The sequence below is a fragment of the Macrosteles quadrilineatus genome, unplaced genomic scaffold, assembly GCF_028750875.1.
Source record: "Macrosteles quadrilineatus isolate MER2022 unplaced genomic scaffold, UCM_ALF_1.0 Scaffold_5__1_contigs__length_97177068, whole genome shotgun sequence".
In the NCBI taxonomy this organism is placed as follows: domain Eukaryota; kingdom Metazoa; phylum Arthropoda; class Insecta; order Hemiptera; family Cicadellidae; genus Macrosteles; species Macrosteles quadrilineatus.
This window is the reverse complement of record NW_026542598.1, coordinates 90,027,931-90,042,366: the sequence shown is the minus strand read 5'-3', so window position 1 is coordinate 90,042,366 and position 14,436 is coordinate 90,027,931. Positions and strand designations below refer to the sequence as shown.

At 35.4% G+C, this 14,436-nt stretch overlaps 1 protein-coding gene across 1 annotated transcript in view; it reads right to left on the bottom strand.

Moving 5' to 3' along the window:
* LOC128993915 (calcium-binding mitochondrial carrier protein SCaMC-2-A-like) overlaps positions 1–14,436 on the bottom strand; it is a 62,829-nt gene that overhangs the window by 37,113 nt on the left and 11,280 nt on the right. The window lies entirely within an intron of this gene.

Here is a 14,436-nt window from a genome sequence, read left to right as displayed (position 1 = left end):
TTACTTTCTGTTATAGTAATTCAACGCAATAATTGTTACTCGTCTTCAAATTTATTGTCTAATAAAAAAGTGCATTGTTTAATCAATAGCTCATTGCAAACATGTTACAGTAAAAAATTTACAAAACATTACTTTCATTCACAACATTGTTTATGCACAAAACGTGAACGTGACGTCACAAATGATCCCATTAGATTGCTAATCTCTGAATTATCCAATTTTGTTATTTCAATTTCACGAACAATTTATTATGTCCGTAGATAAGCAAAGTTCGCGATAAATTCTGAATGAAAAGTCTAAATAAAACCTTGCCAGATAACATTGAGTAACTTTTGCAATCTCTAGACAAAAAGCTGCATAATATTTTTGCATTCGGACAAAAATAGGTTTTTTCTTCATCAATTGTCGTCAAAAATTAGGAAAACAATTTTATCTTTCGTAACGCTGCTATGATAAACGTAATAAGGAGAAGTGAAGAAGTGTTAAATTTATTAAAAACACTATTAATAACACTGGTCAACAAAATTATATGAAATTGGCAAATACCGACAATAAATTGAATTCAAATTTTACTACCCTTGAATTTGAATTTTAAGGGAAGTATTCGTACAAATAATACGCTGACAACTTTGATTTTTAATTTTATTATCTCTGGACTTCTTAAAAATAAAAATAAATCCACAAATGTTTCAAATAAATCAATCATCACACCAAAGCTTAAATAGGAAAAAATTTGACATACGCTTTCAGTTATTTCGTTCAACTTTCCACAAATACCGCACAATCACAATAGGTCTATAATTCATTTCCTCATTCTATTGAGTAAAAAATAATTACAAATTTAAGCATGGATAGAGGGAATATTTGATCACTATGGCATTTATAAATGTATGTGGTATATACCCATAGAAGTAGCTATATTTATTTCTAACGGGGTTTCCTTTGGTTATGTCTAGTATTTAGTGTATCTTAGCAATAAAATGGTTCTGATGTCTTGTCACAGACCCAGATAACACATTAAACACCCAAACTTCACACTAAAGTCACTGGGTGGTTAGATGCTGCTAAAAGATTACTTTGGGTGGCTTGTAGCACACTCGTCCCGCCCCTCATTGAGTCAACTGTCACACAAATCTCAATACATAACGTTTACGGTACAGAATCGCCACAAAATGCTGAAACAGGTCAAGATTGGAATTTTCCTTTTCGAGCCAAACCACGCTAATTTCAATTGATAATTTAAATAACGACACATTTTGATAGTGGTTTTGTTATAACGGGAACAAGACATTTTAAATGTCAAATTTTGATCTTAGACGAGGACACTAGTAAAGTGGCTACAGCATGGAGGGTCCCGGGTTCAAATCCAACAAATCGCCAATGATTTTTACTTTTTAGCCATGTTTTAATCCCGATGGTTGGCTCGATGGTTAGGATCCCACCTACATTAATCCAGATAAGAGATATTTTCGCAGTGAAGTCAAACCTTAGACAACTCTCTCTGATTAAAACCATACAAAGATTTTTTTACCTAAGACAACACGAGACAGTTAAAGATCATCAGTGCAATGCCAATGGCGGCCGAGTCAAGGTAGAGCATACAAAAATAACCAGTGGACACTCTGTACTGTATTTATACACCAGACGTACAGTGGGGGTGATTCGATACTATTAAATACACAGAATAGGATACAGCTATATGTATTGCTGTTTAACCTCAATGTTAGTGTGAGTATATTCTGCGAGTAAACATAACATTATGGTCGTTTTCCTATATACAAAAGGTTTCTTTGTCCAAGAGACTTTTAGACTTTTTTCCAAGGTAGGTTGACTTACAGTTTCGTTTGGGCTCAACGGTGTTATCGGCTAACTAAATATTTTGTTTTTCTGATCCACTGGTCATTGGTGATATTTGAACCAGGAGTTACCAGGACAGAAGAATCAAGCTCCAACCGTTGACCAGCCGTTCCCCGCCTGATATATAAGTATATCGTCCTCACGACGATATTAGATAATTAGATAATCTTTGGTATTATAATTTTACAAAAATAACACTATTGCCTGTTAATTGTTTTATGGAACAAACCAGATGACCAAGTCGCGTTTGAAGTTAAGCACTTGTTTCATAGGTAGTCATCATTGAACCCCCCCTCATGTTTTGTCGAATTCCCATTCAAAAGTTGATAAGCATGTTAGAGAAACGATATACTTACAACCTTTTCTGTTAACTTAAAAAAGTGTACACACATTTTGGCATAATTTCAAAGACTTAACGGGTTAAATGTAAGAAAGGGCCATGTGTCCCTAACTTTTGCCTGTATAAATAAATAATGTTTCATTTAATTTCATTTCAAAGACTTGTGCTGATGTTTTAACTGTGAATATCATATATCGTTCGTTATAACATTGCAGTAAAAAAACTCTCATACTAATCAACTTTACTTTTGGTTTTTTGTTCAAATTCCATTAAGCTTCGACAGTCGTTTAGGAAGGTTGCTTGTTAGTCCTTAACTTCAAGTATTTATACAGTGATAGTGCTATATTATCGTTATCTATATCGTTTGTAGCATAAAGAACCAATCTACTGTTTAGCAAAGATAATGCTTAAGAAATATTTACAATAAAAAAACTTTGTGGAAAAATTCTAACATTTTAAAATATTCCAAAACTTTTGTCATAAATCACAAGGTTTTTATAAAATTTATAATTGAGATTGATTGGTCTTGTTTTTTCAGAGGAGAATTTCAGAGACGAGAACTTTATAAATATATATTGAAATGTTTGTATTACAAGAGTGCAGTTTTCACATGTATGTCAGTACACAACTTGACAACAATATATGACAAGTGACATACTGACATACTACTTTGATCAGCCAAGCGTCTAACAGAAATAAATCAAGCGACCTATCGATAGTTCGATAATCGAACTAGTCAACACTTGTTATACTTTAAACTATCGTTAATTAAATTGTAAATTTTAGATCTCTGGATGCATATTATTTGTTCATCTAGAATTTGAAAATTCAGAGAAGATGGGTGTTGAAAAATATTGTTCAACATATACGAAAGTTATTTCCTACAAAATATACAATTTAACCAAACATAATGTCATAATTCGAAGTGGAAAAAATATAAAAGTTCACTAAGACCCTTTAGAAAATTTTAGCGTCAAGAAAATCAAAATCAGTTTTACTGTAGAAGTGGTTATCATGTAAATAATTGTGTGAAGTGTTCGCATATCGGCTCTAAAATGAAGAAATCATACAACCAAAAATGAAGTCAGTAAAAAACAGTTAATAAATTCCAGATTTTCAAATACACCAAATAACTACAACAGTCACTCAGGAAGAAACTAAATCTCCTTGTGGAGTTATTCTGGAGAACCCCATCATAAAACTTTCCGTATTCCCAACGAAATCGACAAAGATTTCCTCTGACTAGAGTGTCTTCCCTGTACAACTTACAACTCTGTGAACTCTCATTAACGATTCCCAGAACAGCTGTTTACAGTCAGCTGTGAGTGACGTCATCGGTGTTATCTCCAGGCCAGGGCGAGGGCGTCACATGACGCATACAACGGTCTATTGGACGTCGGACTGCGATCTTTGGCACGCGAATGTGTAATACTGTATTATGTCCTCGATCGGTGGATTTTAAATCAACAGGTTAAAGTCTGTTTTTTTTTTATATTTGAGTAGATGAGTGGTCAGAGCTCGCCAAAAATTACAATATCTCTTGATTCGATCCTGATAAAAATCAGTAGCGTTTTAATGGTTTAATGTAAGCCCAGCTGTCATTAAAGGTATTTAAATGGCCCTGTATAAAGAATACGCTGATCTAGACAGTCAAAGCAATACAAAAAATCTCACAGCTCTAATATGATGCCGAGTTGTGTACACTTATTTATTTGTACTAAATAAGAATATTGATACAATTACAGTATGGTTTTTCGTTGCACGTAGGCCTACGCATGAATCATTCATCTTTAAGCCATATGTCAGGATTTTTAATTTTTTTTATTTCTTACATGTTAAAAATTGCTTGTGTATAGTTATTTGTGTGTTTTAGTCATTTTTGTCATGCATCATACCAAAATGCCATTGGTCTTTAGTTTGAAGATGTCATATGATGTGTTTTATACCATGATTTCTTTAGGAAAACAGCTTAAAAGCTATAATTGCTGCATATCCTACTAATCCTACTAATATTATAAATGAGAAAGTTTGGATGTATGGATGGATGTATGTTTGTGACAAGTGAAAGCGAAGAATACTGGACAGATTGGGCTGAAATTTGGCATGATGATAGCTCACATTCCCGATTAACATATAGGTGTACATTCTTATTTCAAAAATCCTTTCGGGCTCCGCCCCAGTGGCTCTGGAGTTTCCCATGTTAACCTTATGAGAAATGGAATTATTGAATCTTAACAATCTTAACAGATCTTAAGAATCTTAACAGCTGTTTCAATTAAACAAGTTGGTTCTGTTCTATGATGTTCAATAGCATTAAAGTTACAAGGATTACCAACAGGGTGCAGCACTATTATTTCTTTTACATTTATGACAACAGCTAATTTGCAACCAAAAGGTGAGTGAGCGTAGCGAACGAACTTCAACCTGGAGGCGAGTTAGCGTAGCGAACGAGCTAACCTGAAGGCAAGTGAGCACAGCGAACGAGCTCCAACCTAAAGGTGAGTGAGCGTAGCGAACGACCTCCAACCTAAGGGTGAGTGAGCGTAGCGAACAAACTTCAACCAGGACGTGATTGAGCCATGCGAACGAGATAATCTTGAAAATTGAGAAGTTAAACGGGGCAAAGCCCGCGGGTTACAGCTAGTATAACATATAACATACCGTTCGTTCAGTTGGTACGATTATCAAACAAAATTATAGCATAGTTTGAGTGAATTCAATTCTAATCTAATTCATTCCAGCTTTTGAACCCCTCTTTTTCTGTGCTCTATGCTCCAGAATCGCAGAGTTTCAACGACCACCAAAACATTTACAACACTTCCAAATTCGTAATAGCTTTTCAAATCCAACTAGAACGTATTAAAATACTCCCGCCGCAGCAAACCTGCAGACTAAGCGAATTTCCATTTGACTGATTGGATTTACACTGAAATGTCTACTTAAAAAACATTTATTCTTGATTTAAATAGAATTAGTTTAACAAGTACTTAGGTTTGCTGCATCAGGGGGTGTAAAAATGTTTGGGTTTTTTTTTGGAAAATGTGAATAGTTAGTAAGAAATAAAAACATTTTCCAAATTTGATCAAAATATGTTCACAAACAAGCAAACTACAACAGTTTACTTATTCTCCATAAGAATAACATGGGAAATTTAAATTTACAATTTTTTGGAATTTTCTCCATAGCCATTAGGCGCATAATAACTCTTTAATATACTAAATTATTTGTTTTTTTAAGCTCTACAAAATGGTTTGGAAAGAAATTGCTAAATTTTATGTTTTTTGGGTCAAAAATAGGAAAAACCTATTTTTACCCCATAAAACCCCCCATAAACCCCCGTTCCCATGGTCCGATCATGCTGGATCGCGAACTCGTTCGAATAAACGTACGTTTACACGTTTGTACCAAATTTCATCAAAATCGGATCATTTTTGCTCGAGTTATCGTGCTGACGGACACATATATATATATATATATAAATATATAAATATATATATATATATGAATTTGAACGGATGGTGTTTTTGGCCTCTAGGGACCTCAAAACGAAAAAAAAAATCGGTCCCGCGTCCAGGTCTTACCATGAGTACTACGGTAATAGCTTATTCCCTATATGGGAAATTCGCTAAAATAAATTCCCACAAAAAGAAAACGGACCTTTCAACACCTTAACAACCAATCAAGAAACTAACTACCTCCACTAGGGATAGTTTCCAAACTACTAGATGAAAGTGAGACTGTTGAAAGCGAGTGGAGTGGAAACAAAGGTTCATTAACAGTGTTGATTGCCCTGGAAGAGCCAGGGAATGTGAATGTGGCGGTGCATTCAACATTCAGCATTCACAACATTCCACCAGTGAGGCAGTGACGTCAAACCGATGTGGCGAATCTGAAGGAACAATGCAACAATGCACTGCCAAAACTGCAGCGCGACTCCAACCATCGACTTATCGAGGGAACTGTAACTCTAGTCAAAAGTCTAACCTAGTAGCGGTGATAAACCTAAACCTAAACAGTAGAGAACCACAAAAGATCCGTTGGGCAAGAATACGACAACTCTTTCCTAACAGCTGATTATATAGTAACTAGTGGTCGTCCTGTGGTCGAAACTCGACCAAAAATAATTAATGTACAGACTTCTCTATTTTCTCCCCACACTGTAAATAAAACATGTGATTGGAATTCCTTCCATTTGTTTTGATTTTCTGTTTACATTTTGTTGTTATTTCGTCACCATCATGGCAACCCATATGGTCCATGTTAATTTTTTGAAGTTTTCAAATTCATTTTTTGTTCTTATTTGTTAGCCTATTTTAATTTTTAAAAGCATTCTGCACATCTACAGGAAAATATCTTTCCAACAGTATGCGTAGATTTTCCCTGCGATGCACACGAGCTGAGAAAAAAGGTTTTAAAGAAACATGCTTGCCTATTAATATATAGATATAGCCATCAGTAAAATTTTCAGTGGGCTAGATTCGAAAAGTGGTCCCTCGCCAATTCTGGAACATGTAATGGCAAAGCAAACATTTTGAAAGAAAGATTGTTCTAAACATGTACCATATAACATCTCAGCTCCTAATCAAAAGAGAATAATGAGCTTTCAGTTTAAGGATATAATTTTCTCCTTTATTATACTTTGTTGTTGGAAAATATGTTCTTTTTTAAGACAATGTAATTCACTAATGAAAGTTAAACCATGTAACCATTACAATTGTAAGTAAAATCGAGAATTGAAACATTTATCAAAATCAATATTCTACAAGAAAAGGCGTAATGATAAAACCAATTTATACTAATGACCGCATAGACAAAAAAAATCATTAACGCATTCCAAATTCCAACCTAACCTAATTTTACAACAAAATGCTATCAGCAAAATCTAACGTGTTTTTATACAGTCTCGAAGGTCAAAATTTGACTTAATTTAAAACACTTATCAAACAAATCCTCTATTATGAGCTGAAATATCTTTTCATTAATGCGATAGAGCATTTTTTTTAAGCTGGGCTTAGAGGCCGGTCTTAAAATTGCAATGTTTTCAGTTGCAAAATAGCAAAACATTTTAGATTTTAAAACATTTTGGAAATATTTTTCTATTGTTCACATTTCACTACGGCTCGTATATCGCCGCTCCAATGGAATTAACCCGACATCACAGGATAAACAAAACACGATATTCTAATTGGAGGTCGCTGATCTATAAAACTAAGTCAACATTCAATGTTTACGAAAGTTACGTTTAAAGCCAATGATCTGCGTGAATTCAATTCAAATGTACCAAATCTCAGTTTATACTTCTTAATTTAAAAATACTATAGTTGCTACTTTGGATAGAGTACACTCAAGAAACAAAACAATAACAAATATGAACTAAGAAGTTATTCTTATTCTACTTCAAAAGACTGTGAATAAAATACAAACACGAACAGATATAGCGATATTAATCCTACGATTTAACAAAAGGGAATTGCAACGAAAAATATTGCTATAGTATTTCTGAAAACGTGTAAAACGAATCGTTTCAAGCCTCTTTCAACATGTTCTACTAACAATAACAAAATACATCAAACGTAATCCATGCGAAAATCAAAGGAAATATTTACATCTTGACGTAGATATCGCATATTCCCATATTATATATGTATATATTATATATTCGCATATTATACAGCATGTTGATCTTGAAGAATTAAACATCTTTGACATTGGAGCGGATTTTAAAAGCAGTCCACAACGAATTGCAGCAATTACGTTTCCAATTCAGACGCTAATGAGTAAATCAGTTGAGTGAAGCTTGCCAACTGTCGGCAATTGTTTGGCCAGCCTAAAATAACGAACCGCCGAAGGTTTGGCACTCGCATTGACTATGGATTCACTACAAAAGTAGACACCAGTCAGACATGTTTGTCAGCTGCCGTTTTAATGTTGGTTCAAGTTAGGTTAGGACAGCTTTATTTTCATAACTTCCCACGAATATTTTTTTCCCTATTCAAAATACGTATATCAAATTAAAAATCGTTACTATAACAAAACTAAATTTCAAATAGTGTCTTCAAATAAAAACCAAAGAGCATTGAAGTCAAGTTGCATTCTTCGGCAAAATCCCTATCCATTCAACTGCAATGGAGCGGATTTAACCGGTTAAGTAATGGATACACGTCCGACAAGCTGTCCACAACCATGCTAATTACTTCGCCAATAATCCAAAGAATTTTATTACCGAGTTACGGTTTCGTCACAAATAGGAAACCATCGTCCCCAATTCTTTTCAATAGAGAGTGTCATATATTACTTAAAACTCCCAGGGTGGCAAGAGAGAAGATGATTTAGGGGTGGGAGATGAAGGATTTCCGAGAATCGTCGCCGTATTCAACAGAACTAACAATACTATATTACGACGAAAATATCAGCACGTTTAAGAACATTAAACACTCGAAGGCACAACGTCTACGGTAACACGGGCCAATTGGCAAAAGCTGTTTCACGTGTGTTCGTCTGGTGCCAACTTAATGTTCATTAAGATTGAACTTTTACTCTTGGAATCAACCGTGGAACGGCTAATTTTTTGCAAGGGACGAATTAAAGGGTTACTGATGTCATTTTGAAACGTGTCCATAAACTATAATTACGACGAAGTTTAAAATTGCCCATATACGGCCTTATTATGTGACGTTTTTGTAAATGCAGGGTGTCAGAGTTGAAAATTTGTCACAGTTATGAAATGATTAGGCAACTATTTAGTGATACACGACTATATTTAGGTTAATTTTTTAAAAGCAAATCGTACAGACGAAGTATATATAACTACACCTCATAAATATACATGTAATATCTAAATTGGGCAAGTCTCGTAGGTTAATTAAACAACCTAAATTCACGAGAATGACAGAATAAAAGCAAAATTTAATGTGCGAGTCGCACACAAAGCAAACTTATTGACACGCATTTTTATTACTTTTAAAACCTCCTTCACGAAATTCCGAAATTTACACTATTATACATATTTCACGAAAACGAGTTTTTTTTCTCTCCCAAGTTGGCAACCTTGAAATGGCGGGCTCGACGAAGGCGCGGCAAACGCGAGGCTGTGATTGGTCGATCGTTGTTGGTATGACGTCACTGGGTCAATTGTTCTACGAGGTTCTAGGCGCTCGTACAATTGACTTGATTGTTTTCCTGTCACACCACTGACCACTCACTTTCTCACATTGACTCCATCAATCAACCAATTGTTACTGGGACACATCGCACTGGATACGACTAAACTTGCTAAACCATCAAGTTCATAAGTTTTAATGGTGTAATCTGAGTGGGAAACTTCACTTAGATTGCTAAAACAGTTTTTTACATAAGATAATATACTATATTATCGACGTTCATATAACCCGGACTAAAATGGCTGAATTCTTTTCCTTGTCAGTGAGGAAAAGAGGACGACAACAGAACTATTCTAGATTAAAGGAAAACATAAGGACATTTCACGGCGTCACGTTGGCAAACACGATGAGACAATTAGTGACCGGTGAGTAGCAAGCTTATCTTTCAAACAAAGTAAACTACTAGCTAAAGAATAGTAAGATTCATTAAAATGTTAGGCCACGGACAAACTGTGTGTATTAACACCATTATTTACCAGGCAATAAACACTTTCCTAGCCGAAGACACTGAATAATTACAAAATGGATACTGAATAAACAAGAATGTTATTGCGATCTCGAATTCTTGAATCAGAAACACATACATTCCAAAATATTAAACTTGCTCGACTTTTGAACTAATCTATATTGAGGCTGAAGTACAAGCGCGTGGAAACAGTTGACCCAAAACTTGAATTGGGTTCAAATCAAAATTTTAAATGCAGGACAAGAGGCGGGAAAGATGGCGTCCGTCACGTGGTCGTGGTCTGTCACGTGGCACATGCTATTTGACTCAATGTTTAAAGGTCATGTTGTGAATTAATTTACATAAAAAAAACTAGGCACTTAAACCGTTATAGGAGACTAATAACTCTGTAAAAAATATCTGATTTTGATTGTCACTTGTAATTTGCATTTAATGAGTAACAAGAACTGCACATGACCAACCATAGATTAAAGGAGTAGACATACACCTTTTTGAAAATCAAATGAAAAGAAGGAAATAGAGATCAATAGCGCACACATTTGCGAGGGAAATGGAGATGTGGCTAAAGAGGTATTGGAGTGTAACCCGGCTGGTAAGTGGGAAGACCAAGAAACACGAGGAAAAGGAGCTGAGTGCAAGCAGATGAACTAGAAAAACTGGGAAGGGATCAAGAGAGAACCAACCAACAGGTGGAGACAAGCAGCAGAGGCCTTAGGCCCCGGGTACGATACAATTGGGTCTCATTTAGTTGCGTGTAAATTTTTTGAGGGTGGCCACAATACGTCTGAGCGGCAAGCGGGGGTAGGCGTTCATGGTTCCAAGTCCAAACCGATTTTCACCAAAACGCTGCTCGCCACTCAGGTGAGTCATGCTTCAGTTTGGCTTAAAATGTCAGGAAAAGCAGGAAACCTGCAAACCACCAGCCAAACTGAAGAAGACAGAGGTGAAGTTCAATGATTCAAATAGAAGTTTTAATAAGTGAGGTGCAGTTCAGGGAATGTTTGTGGAATGACAGGAGTGAAGGTTTCACAAACACTACAGTCACCAGAAAACTATGGGACAATTTGGAGCTGAGTTTTTCTTTAAAAGAGAATTGTCTGATAACAACAATAGTTGCAATACGTCTTGCGGGTAAACAGTTTGTTTGCTATCTTCGACTAAACTGACTCATACAACGGGGGAAATTCGATGAGCGTTATAAATGTGCTGCTTGCTGCTTGTATCGTAGCCACAATTTAATACATGGTTATTTGAATTGGCAACTGTACATTATGAAGTAACTGTCAGCGTAGTTCAATAAGATAATTACAAACACAACTAGAACTAGCTCATTCAAAATTTATTCTCAATCCCAAATTAAATCCAGAAATTCCAAAGGAAACAATGAGACTAGAGTTCTTAACCCAAACATACACATGTCTCTAGAACGCACCAGATCAGACAGTGACCTGACCTAGACTCCAGGTCAGAGGTCACAGTCAAAGTTCAGATCAGGTCACTTGGACTGAGCATTAGGCTTTGACTTGCTGACGTAAACTTGTTGATGGCTCTTTTAATTACCAAAATAAGTACCTAGCCTATTTGTTTATATTCCTGAGTTATAACCGACATTTCTCTTTATTTAATGTGCAAGAGCAGAGATAAAAATACAAGAGCAAGCAAGAGAGTCTGTGCAAGAGCTGCAGAGAAATTACTAGTAAAAATCATGTTTATTACTCCTTACCGAAAGTGTACCTATTCTTGATAACAGCCGAAATCAAAGAAAGTCGTTGTTTCCCAGCAGTTTGTTCTAATTTAAAGCGAGGGAAAAACGATCAGCTGATTTTCCCTCACTCTAAATTTACTTTCCCTCGCTCTCGATTAGTTTTCTATTTACCCACTACGCGCGCTATTGTTTTGTTATGGTTTATTTAAATCAGGTGTTTTCATTGTTGCCAAAATAGTAAGTCGGTGGCTAAGTCGTTAGAGTCACAGACTTTGGACCCAAGGCAGCGATGTCGTGGGTTCGGATCCTGGTCATTGCCGAAAACATTTTATCAGTACAGATCACCTTTGTACTATACCAGCTCACTCCTTGGTTTGATGTATACGATCTACGCACAGGCGGTTAGTCTATGTGGACGGGCATTGCAGGGTTAAAAGAGGCCACAAAAAGAAAAATCTAAATGTATACTGAAACAGACATTCGTTTTTGTTTTACTGTGTTTTAGCATCATGCATTTTTGAAATTGTTCAAACATTACTGTTTTAAAGAAACCTGATGAAAAAACTTCAGAGATAGCTAACTGAAATCCATGAGAGAAATCATGGGAAATATGAAGAGAAAGTTTACGGACTGGTACAAAGAACAAAATGTTAACCAACCAATAACGAACCAGTAACTAAGTATTTATATTACTTCATATTTATATTTATCTAAGTATTCTATAATTATGAAACCGTATACGTTATGAAGTAGATTTTCAATGATAAAGAGTAATCTGAAACTAAAAGAAGATGTGAAAGTTTAAAAACATCAAAAACCTAATAACGAAGGAGTGTTGGTCACCAACAATGAAAACGACACAATCTATTATATTATTAAAGTTATACAATCAAATTTTATGTAAACAGTTAAGGCCATTTACCAAATAAAAATATAGGCTTATGGCATATCAAAATGAAGCTTAGAGTGTGTAGATTTGCCGAAAAGTATTGATATGGACAAATTCCCCACAGGCTGATTTCCAAAGGGCTACGCCTTGCATGTTTTGGAAGTTAATTCGATTAATTTAGTGAACAATAGCTGGCCGATGCAATTGACAATATAGTTTGTTTGTTTACATTTTTATTTACTTATTTTATGATTTACTTTTATGTTCTTAAAAGAGGTGCAGTGAATGGACAGTGAAGCTATTTGTAGCTGTTTGATACAAGTGAGTGATTAAATGTGTTCGAAACACGATGAATATGAGATTAACAGACTACGTATGTTGTTCGTTCCAAGAGGCTGTCACCGATCTTTAACAGGTTGCCATTTCATTGAAAAGTATTTAAGTATTAAAGTATTAAAGATGTCGTGAAAGAGAGCGGCGAGTTCAGGTACAACCGTACCCACCTCGGGCACCTTAGACGCAAGTTATGAAGGTTCCACTGCCTTTAACATTCTTTCAGATAACAATTTCTCAAACTTGGGCCCTTTAAATGAAATAGGGATAGTCAAAGTTGATTAAATTAATTTAGGCATCTGTACACCCGTGAATTCGCGGGTATTACCTCTTGTTAAACTTATGCTTGAACTTTAAGTTATGTTTTATTTTTTTATTTATCTTATTATTATATATATTACTTATATACATATATTAACTTATATTTTTAAGTTATGAGGTTTGCTGATTCTCCGGAACTTGCTCCATTACTTCCACATGCTCGGCTTTGCCTCGCAAGTGAAATTTGGGTTTCCTGTGTTCGGCGTTGCCTCACACATGAAACTCGAACGTGCCCCGGAAAATACCACTTTCGGTCCTAGAAGTGAAATATACTATTTGTCTAAAAAAAGTTTTTCATGGACACATTTTCTTAACTGACCAAGCTAATTGTCACATATGGGTGAGGACTGGCTAGAATAGTGGGTAAAGTAAAGAACAATGCACGTGTTTCATAATTGAATTACCGGTAGCTTATTTGGTTGTGAGTGGAGCTCATTTCAGACCTTAATTCACGTACCAACCTTTTATATTCTTATTCATTACAATTATTAAGTACAGTCATAAATTTACTGATCATGAGGATTAGTTGGATCAACCACACTCTCAAGGAACTCATGAAAAAGTTTCTTACAGAAACGGATTGATGGTGCAACAATGCTCGCCATTCCATAAATCTGTTTAAATTAGTCAAGATGTAACCGGTGGTCTGTCTTACCACAAAAAAAAAAAATTTGATAGGCTTTTTATCATGGGTTGTTTGCTTTCATACTACTATTTAAATGGACGGGTCAAAATTGGGTCCCCACTCTACCAGAACATAGTTCTTTATCAGTTCTGTGTCGCATATCTGACTATGGATCACAAAATATCATTGCTGAATTAGTATTTTATCGATGTCAAAAAAGAAAACATCCGTCCTCGGATGAACTGTGTACACTGGGTTCATCCAATAAATCAGATACGGGAAGAAGTGGGGAGCTTATACTTTGTTTCAGGACCTTAGAAATGTATTACGTAATCAAGACCCAGCCTTTTTTGCAGCTACTCTGTCTTTATAAATAGCCAACGTTTTGTCCCATTCCACATTTTTCTATTTAACTAGTGAAATTAAAATTTCAAGGTTAATTTAATGCATAGTTTAAACTGGGCTATATAAACAAAAATGTAATCAATAACTTAGTAATTTAAACTGTACAAACAAAATAACTCAAAACTACACGCATTGAACTGTACTCGGCGACTAAGCCCCCGTGTAGTGTGCAAGCAAGTGCTCATTTGGCCATGTTGTCCACTGAACTGGAGACCTGGTTATTTCCTGGCTGAGAACTGGCCTCTGCAGTTGCATGACCAGGTGCAACTTGGGAAAGAGCCCAATTTGTAACCGACTGATGTGAAAGGTCCCATTATGCTCTCTTAGTGAACTAC